Genomic DNA, 9,101 nt, shown 5'->3' with positions numbered 1-9,101 from the left:
CAGCATTAGCCAGTCTACTACCTTGAAACTGGGCTGACCTAAAAAATATGGAACCGACAGAGTCATTTCTGTCTCTTTTCTGCAGTAACATTTTCCATTCCTATCAGCAGCCAAACTCATCTTGTAAGAACTGTCTGTACAGATTGGTAATTATGTTTCCCGGGGTACAGTCATATCTCTGCAGATTTTTCTGGCTGCAAAGTAATTTATTTTCTGCCTGTTTCCTCATTCTTTAACATTATGATTTAAACATAATCTATCAAACAATTCAAGTAAAGACCAGGCCTCTTGGCACGCACTCCGGAGGTACATCCTATACCATGGGGGAGGGGCCCTCTGCACGTCATCTGACCTCAGGTCCCAAACCTTATTTTCTGAACCCTACAGGAAACATGCTTTCTAATCGTTTTTCCCAAGGAAGATTCGGATGTTGTAATTCTTGTTCCTGTGCTGCTGTTATTTGAAGCTTCTTGTGGTGGTTTGAATGAAAATGTCCCTCATAGGCTCCAAGAATTTGAAAACTTGGCCCCATTTGGTTGGCGCTGCTTGTGGAGGATTAGGAGGTGTGGCCTTGCTGTAGGAAGTACATTACTGGGGGTTCGGGCCTGGGGGCTCAGGCTAGGGGGCTTTGAGAGTTCGTAGCCCTGCCCCATTTCCAGTTTCTCTCCCTGCTTCCTACACATTCTTGAAGATGTGAGCCTCAGCTTTCCATTCGGGCTGTCTCTTGCCATACCTCCCTGCCCTCATGGATTGTCATCCCTCAGGAACTGTAAGCCAAATCAATTCTTCCTTCTTAAGTTGCCTTGGTCATGGTGTTTTATCACAGCAGCAGAAAAATAGCTAATACACTTATCCAGATTGATTGGAGAAAGTGATGCTTGTCAAGTTCCCCCTCACCTCTCCACTATTTAGCTCAACTTTAATTTCCTGGCCACCTCATGAAGTAGGAATTGCTACTCCATTTATAAACAAGTAAGAAACCTTAGTCTTGTAGATTAAATAACCCACCCAGAAAAATAAATTAAGTAACTAACTAACGAATGAACGAACCAGGGTAAATACTTGGACTAGAGAAATGGCTCAGTGGTTAAGAGCATTTGCAGCTCTTGCAGAAAACCCAAGTTCAGTTCTAGGAACCCACATGGCAGCTAATACCCATCTGTAACTCTAGTTCCAAGGGATTAGATAACCTCTTCTGGCCTCCAAGGGCAATGCACACATGTGGTTCGCATACATACATGCACACAAAATACGCATATACATAAAATAAAAGTAAATAAATCAAAATAGTTATGAATAAAAATAAATAAAAATATAAACAAATCTTTAAATAAATAGCATTCCCAAGATTGAGTTGCTCTGTAAGGAATGGAGGTAGGGTTCAAACCCAAGGGCATTGTCCATGTCCTTGCTCCAAACTGAAAAATGAATGTATTTTAATGTTCTCAAAAACATCATTGCTATCTGTTAAGCCCTTATGTTTATATCTGTAAGTAAAGAGTCATCCACTGTTTTAGAGAGGAGGCCCTTGATGCTGATTTTGGTCTAATGTACTGAAGAGAAGCTGTCTGTGTGAAGCCCAGCGTTTTGTGTGAGGAACATATGCCAATGAAAAAAAGTCTAAAATATTCCAAGAAGAAGTTGATTTCCCAAAGTTGGCCCACAGTTGGGAGGGCAGGGACAGGAGCCCAGGAGCCATACTGTTTCAGAGCCTGGTTAGTTTGGGTAAGTCTTCAGGCTCCCTGGTGCACCTTGTTGCTGATGACTGTTAATTGAGGTCCAATACATGCCAGGTAGTGGGCCTGTGTCTTCTCTATGCACACCATGAGGTTCCCGGTGATAAGAACAGGAACTAGAAACTGGTCAGGCATTTTAGGGTAGGGACCTGAAAGTGAGTTTTGACTCTTGTCCTTGGCTGGAAGTTGCAAACATCCTTGATCTTGTGGGTTTTCTGCGCTTGCTGGAGCCTGGGAATATCAGGAAGGGGGTCTAGTTATCTCGCGCTCTGTTCCCCTGCATGAGCATCATGCCTGGAAACTGTAGGTGAGGATGTGGTTGAAATGGAGGCACCTGGCCACCTTGTGAATGAGCTGACCGGACAGTCCAATGCATCTCCAACCCCCTGCCTCATTCCAGTTTCTTCCATGAGTCATAAAAAGCCTCTGTGCTGTCAGTTCAGTGGGATACCATTTCTGAGGACCTACTCGTGCTATACAGTGTATCGGCCTTCCAAGCTCCCACCTACAATCCCATAATAAAACTTCCTTCTGAAACTCACCCTTCTATGGGCCATGAATTTCATGAATTTCTTTGAATTTGAGAAACAAGAATTCAGAGGCTCCTGGCTTGGGGTATCTTTTGTGGTTGATTTTCTGAGACCCTAACCCCACAAGCTACAGCCCATCTGAGGTTAGACGACCTCATCACTCTCCAGGACCACCTTACTGGTTTGTTGGGAAGTAGCTGGAAGATTTTAGCATGTGTGCAGGGGCCTTTTGGAATGATCTGACTCCAAATGTGGCATTTACAGAAGTCCTTTAGAAATAACCAGAAAACCCACCTCAGTGGGTTCACAGCCCACTTGAGTCTTGTGCAAATGCATGCTAAGTAAAATGTTCTATGACAAGTGATAGAAGGGTTTTAGACATTAACAAAATATGATGAAAAAGCCCATCCGGAAGATGGATGGTGGTGATGACTGACTGCACAACCATTAAGTGAATACTTAATGCCACTGGACTGTACCCTAAAAATGGGTAACATGGCAAATTGAGGGATGGGCAATAACTCTCCCATGCAACAGTGAAAGACTAATAATATGACAGAGAAGAGCCTCTCAGTCAGAAATGCATTTTTTGGCTTGTATCTATTTGAATGAAAGGATAAAATATCCAGCTAGCTAAACATAGTTCCAATATTGCTGTATTATTTAGGAAAATGGAGGTTATTGGGGCTGGAGAGATGGCTCAGTAGTTACAAACACTTGCTGCTCTTGCAGAGGACCCAGGTTCAGTTCCCAGAGCTCACCTCAGGGGGCCTATAACTCCGGTTCCAGGGGAATTGATACCTTCTTCTGATCTCTCTGAGCACCTGCACACATGTGCATATATACACACAGATTCACACATATACATAAAAATAAGTCCAAATCTAAAAGAAAAAGGAGATTGTCCTTTCAGATTTGCACTAAAAAGGAAGAACACAGACGCTCAGGGCAGCGATGCCTCCTGTGAGTGGCGCCAATGGGTTACAGAGCCTCCCAACTGCCATTTGCATCAGTGGCGTGATGAGACACTTCATGCCTACATTTCCATTTAAATTTGAACCCACCACTATTTAAAAAAAAATAACTTCTCTTGAACAACAAATATGTTGTAGGCATACTGGATAATTATTCACCTATGGCAAAGAAGATGTGTGTCTGAGTTCACACGAGGTCCGAGCTTTGGAGAATGGACAAAGGGTGGCACAGTTCTTGCTCTAAACAGCACATCACTTAGTAAGATACTAGGTCAGATCACACTCATTCCTTCCTACAGGACTTTATAATATGATTCTGTCCACCTTAAATTCTAGGCCTCTTCAGGTTTTCAGATTTGAGTCCTAGAAAGACAGACCACACAAGGTCCCACAGAGATGGCTTGCTTTCTCAAACATTTCAAGTGCTCTGCTCCTTATTCCATTGATAACGTTACTGTCTGAAATGGCGGATTATTTATTTTCAGTTTCTTTTATGTGTGTGCTTGTTATTTTCAATTTCCATTCCATAAGAGTATGTTTAAATTCTACACCAAAAAACCTCCACCTCCTAAAACAATGCCAAGCACAACACTGATGCTTCCTAAACATTTGCTGACTTAAATCAACAGGTGAAGTGCCTTTGAATATTTTTCAAATTAAATTGAATTCAAACGCTTTGATAATAGATTTGCCAGTTGGCTCACAGGTTAGAAGAGGCAAACCCAGAACAGGAGTTATGTTCATTTGACCATGCTATTACACATGGGGAAGGAAAAACTGTAAGAAAGAAGATCATGGAACATAAGATGTAGCCCAGAAGTCATAGAAGAGGAGGAAAAGGAAAAGGTTGTGGGCTTTTGGATACTAAGCATAGAGAGAACAGTGAGAGATGGAGGAGAGGGGCAGGCCCTGCACATTGCTGGCCCATAAAGTGACACTTAGGCAGAGTTTCAAGTTCAGCAACTCATTGTACGGATGACTGAAGGTTCACGGGAGGCCAGGCTCGGTGGCACACACCTGGACTCCCAGCTACTTTGGAGGCAGAGGCAGGAGGACTGTGAGTTCAGGGCTACCCTACAGACCCTTTCTCAAAACAAAATCAAGCCAAACCAAAATACAGAGTAAATGGGAAGACTGCATAGGCTGTGTGCAAACGCTGCCATTTGGATGAGGGACCTGAACATCTGAGGATTCAGTATGGGGGAGGGCTTCCTGGAAGCTTTCCCATAGACTCTTAGGGACTTTATCGATGCTGAAGAAAATGTATGGGGACAGCGTCACAGAAAAGGAGTGGGCAAAAGATTTCATGTTAAACAAGAAAAGAGTCCAGGCAGGGGGAGTTATGTAAGGCCCAGTCTTCTCCCTGCAGGGCAAGGCCCTGCTGCTGAAGGGAAGGGAGGAAAAGGTAGGCAAAAGGTTGCCCAAAGCTACCCCATGAAGGGACTCCCTCAAATTCCAGTAATATATTTGGTAGTCCAGAGGGGGATATTACTTAAGTGTCTCTAAGGACAAAACAGATGCCCAGGATGTTAGGTGGCCAACCTGATTTAACCGGTATATCCCAACAGTGCTTTGTGCCATTGCAAACATTGAAAGGAAGCCCCTTGTCCCTGCTGTTTTGACTTGCTTCTTACCAGGACATCGAATGGTGGTGCTGCAGTGCATAATTGTGTCTGTGGTGAAACTGAAGCAATACTAGCAAGGCTTATAGGAGTAACATGAAAGCCATCATTTAACGGGATGTTCTTTCAGCTTTTAAGATTTCGATAGCTTACTTTTGGGCCTTTTCAACCTATCATGTGTGATCAGCAACAGTTTCCTTATCTGTATTAGATGGCCCCCAAAGACAGCAGCTCTTGGGAATGGTAACCATGGCACTGTTCTAGCATGACTATTGAGTGATGAATGTTACTATATATAAAATGCTGTGCATGCTGTGGCCCATGTACTCCATGAGAGACTTGTGCAAGATACAGAGATGTCAGTAAAGACAAATGGCAAAGGACTGACACTTTCCTACTTAGCTGATACAGAGAAATCAAGCTATAAATAATCTTAATGCTTCCTCCAGGCTGGCTAACTTTCACAGTGCTGAATGGTGCTTTGTAAACTTCTCAGGAACAGACGTCATCAATAGTCCTTCTCAGCTGGGAGTCCTGCCTGCTTGACAAATGAACTAGCAGGCTAGGTGTTCCCACTGGTGAAATAGTGGCATGGCTGTTATGGGAGTAACAAATCACTTTTGTGTGTGTGTGTGTGTGTGTGTGTTTTGTTTTTTAAGACAGGGTCTCCCTGCAGCCCCAGCTGGCCTGGAACTCACTATGTAGACCAGGCTGGCCTTGAATTCACAGAGCTTCACCTGCCTCTGTACCACCACATCCAGCACAAATGAGTTTTAATTGTAGTTGAGGCCCACTTCACAAGAGGGAATTCATATCTGGAATTGTAAATCTGGTAAAAAAAAAAAAAAAAAAAAAAAACCCTAGTGGGAAAAAAGCTACTATAGTTCTTTGAAGAAATCACCATGCTGAGTCCATCAAACTGTCATGAAAATATTTATGATTATGTCCATAGATTAATGTTCCCAGCCTTGGTCAGAGAAACTCCTTCTGGCAGTAGTAGACAGTGATTATCACAGAGACTCATACCTGGCCAGTATTCTGTGAATAAGCTACTAATGAGTATACAAATGGGGCATCTATGTCCCACGCCTCCCCCAAATCCCAAGGAACATCATGGAAGAAGCAAAAAAAAAAAAAAAAAAACCCAGTAAGACTGGATGGGGAGCAGTGCTACGGAATGCTGTCTTTCAGACATGCATGACCACTGCGCTCATGAATGCACAGCAGCAGAAGTTACCTGTGCTAGACTGGGCCCTTCAGCAGTTCTATTATGGAAGAGGGAGGGGACTCATGGGGTCCCACTCCTCACAAAGCAGCCATTCAGAGTCTCTGGTTGCTGGAGAATTGGGAGTCATTTTATTTACTGGTGTAGCTCCAGTAAAGAACCACAGACCTTGGCTGGAGAGATGGCTCAGTGGTTAAGAACACTGGTTGTTCTTGCAGAAGACCCGGGTTCAAATCCCAGTACCCATATGGCAGCTAACAATTCTCGAGAACTCCAGTTCCAGCGTATCCGACAGCCTCTTCTGTCCTCTGAGGGCAATGCACGACACAGGTGCACATACTTACATGCAGGCAATACACTCATACACATAAAATAAAAAATAATAAGTAAAATATTTTAAAGAACCACAGACCCATGCCCGGTAGGCATCCCTAATTAAACTAGTAGGTCACAAAAAAAGACATCAATGATGGAGTGGGGCTACTGAAAAGAAGAAGAGATGCAGGGGAAAGTGGTGGTGAGCAAATCAAGCTAATATGAAAATAATCAAAATACATTATATACACGTATGGGATTGTTAATAATTTGACCAATATCATAGCAATGAATTTTGCTGCATAGGAGTTCAACATCCTGTTCCCTCTGGTATTTTCTTTTCTTTTCTTTTTTTTTTTTTTGTCTTTTTGAGACAGGGTCTTTCTGTAGCCCCAGCTGTCCTGGAACTCATTATGTAGACCAGGCAGGCCCTGAACTCACAGAGATCCGCCTGCCTCTGCCTCCTGAGTGCTGGGATTAAAGGCGTGCGCCACCACGCCTGGCTCCTCTGGTATTTTCAATACCTTAAATATAATCCCAGGGCTGGAGGGATGGCTCAGTGGTTAAGAGTATATGCAGCTCTTGCAGTGGACCAGGTTTTGGTTCCTAGCACCCACATGCCACACTACAAACAAGGGATATGTATTTTGTGCCCAAGAATATGGAAAAGATGGACTTCCATTGCTGAAAACCACTCTGGAAAGCCAGGACTGTAGACTACATTTTGGAACTGGGGGCTTGGTAGTACCGGCCCTCTGTAGGTTGGTCTGACATTGCTGGGAAAATATCCATTCATCTCCGGTGATGAATTTATTTTCCAGTCAAGATGGAAACCCAGGAATGAGGAGACCTGGAGTGCCTTTGTAGAAGCATACTGTGGCCCTGCTTTTATATCTACAAAATATTTTAAATAAGTAACAAACACAGTGTTTAAATTCAAAAGTATCTTTAAAAAGTACATATTGGGGGCTGGCAAGATTGCTTAGTGGTTAAGAGCACTGGTTGTGCTGGCAGATGACCTGGGTTCTAGTCCTAGAACCCACATGGTGGCTGACAACCATCCATAACTCCAATTCCAGGGGATCCAACACCCTCTTCTGACCTCTACAAGCAATGTACAACATAGGTGCACTTAAAATACATGCAGGCAATACACTCATACATATAAAATAAAAATTGAGTTAAAAAAGCACAAACTGACAAGCCTTATGTCTCTGTTCCCATGACCCAGTCCCTCCTTGTTCCCTCTGAGTAACCACTTTTCTTCCGTTAGTATTTTTCCTTCCAGGGTTACTTCTCATTCTTACAAAATGGGAGACTATTTTCTACTTTTTTTAAACCACACTATGTATCTTGGAGCTCTTACCATAGCAATGTGCAAAAATATTTTTCTAATCCTTTTGCCTCCTGATTATTTTCCTTTGCCATTAGAAGCTTTGAAGCATGTCACTCACTCTACATTTGGAAATATTTGTAGGACTCATTCCAAAAAATTGGATACAGAGTGGCCCCTGGACATGTGGGCCTCCAGGGGTGCATTCTTTGAAGGCCCCAGTCCTCATATCCAACTCCATTTTAAACTGTTTAACAAACTCCTTGAGCCCATGGGAAGTCGAGCAATTTATCCATGGAGTTTCAATGTAACTGGTAGGAAAGAGGTACCACTGCATTTGAGTGCCATCCAGTAAGGGCAGGTGAAGATTCTTCAGATTCCAGGTACCATGGGATATGTTTTCCTCATTATCAAATGTGTCATTCCTGGCTAATTTTCTATTTCCCGCTATACTAGAAAGACCCCAGCACTGACTACATGGAATGCCACAGCTCTTCAGGACTATTTGGTCAAACCCTATTTGGTTGAAATAGCATGGGCTTTCTTGCTTTGGAAGATTCCCTTAATGCCATCCATCCAAAGCTACTTCCGTCATTAATTCATGTTGCTCCAGCAACTCTATCAGCCCCATAAATACCGGTTTCCAACAAGTCTCTCAAAAGTTGTCACTATGCTTTTTGAAGGCCTGTTATGCGTAGAGTATACTGGAAAATATGCACAATCATGTGTTTGGGGTCATGTTAATTTTGATTTACCATGTGGAATTTTCTGGCATCGTCAGATGCTCTGGTCCAGAGGCAATGACATAGTCAAAGGCTAACCAGAGCTAAGACTCAAGTTCAAGTGCTAACTGTGAGCTGTCAGTGTCCCAGAGCTCTGAACTTGTCCTGTGTCTGACTGAGTCAACCAAAACCAACACATCAACATCTTTCTAGCCAGAAAAAGTTGCCTTCCTGGAAATGGCATAGAAACCCCCACAAGCCCACAGACCTGGATCTTTGTAAACCAACAGGACTTATGGAAGAAAAGAAGAGGCTCCTCAAGTGCTAACTGTGAGCTGTCAGTGTCCCAGAGCTCTGAACTTGTCCTGTGTCTGACTGAGTCAACCAAAACCAACACATCAACATCTTTCTAGCCAGAAAAAGTTGCCTTCCTGGAAATGGCATAGAAACCCCCACAAGCCCACAGACCTGGATCTTTGTAAACCAACAGGACTTATGGAAGAAAAGAAGAGGCTCCAAGGGTGTGTGTGTGTGTGTGTGTGTGTGAGAGAGAGGGAGAGAGAGAGGGAGAGAGGGAGAGAGAGAGAGAGAGAGAGAGAGAGAGAGAGAGAGAGAGAGAGAGGGAGAGAGGGAGTGTGAAACAC

Source organism: Nannospalax galili, unplaced genomic scaffold, assembly GCF_000622305.1.
Source record: "Nannospalax galili isolate Female #2095 unplaced genomic scaffold, S.galili_v1.0 scaffold39, whole genome shotgun sequence".
Classification (NCBI taxonomy): Eukaryota; Metazoa; Chordata; class Mammalia; order Rodentia; family Spalacidae; genus Nannospalax; species Nannospalax galili.
Note: the sequence above shows the minus strand (reverse complement) of the source record.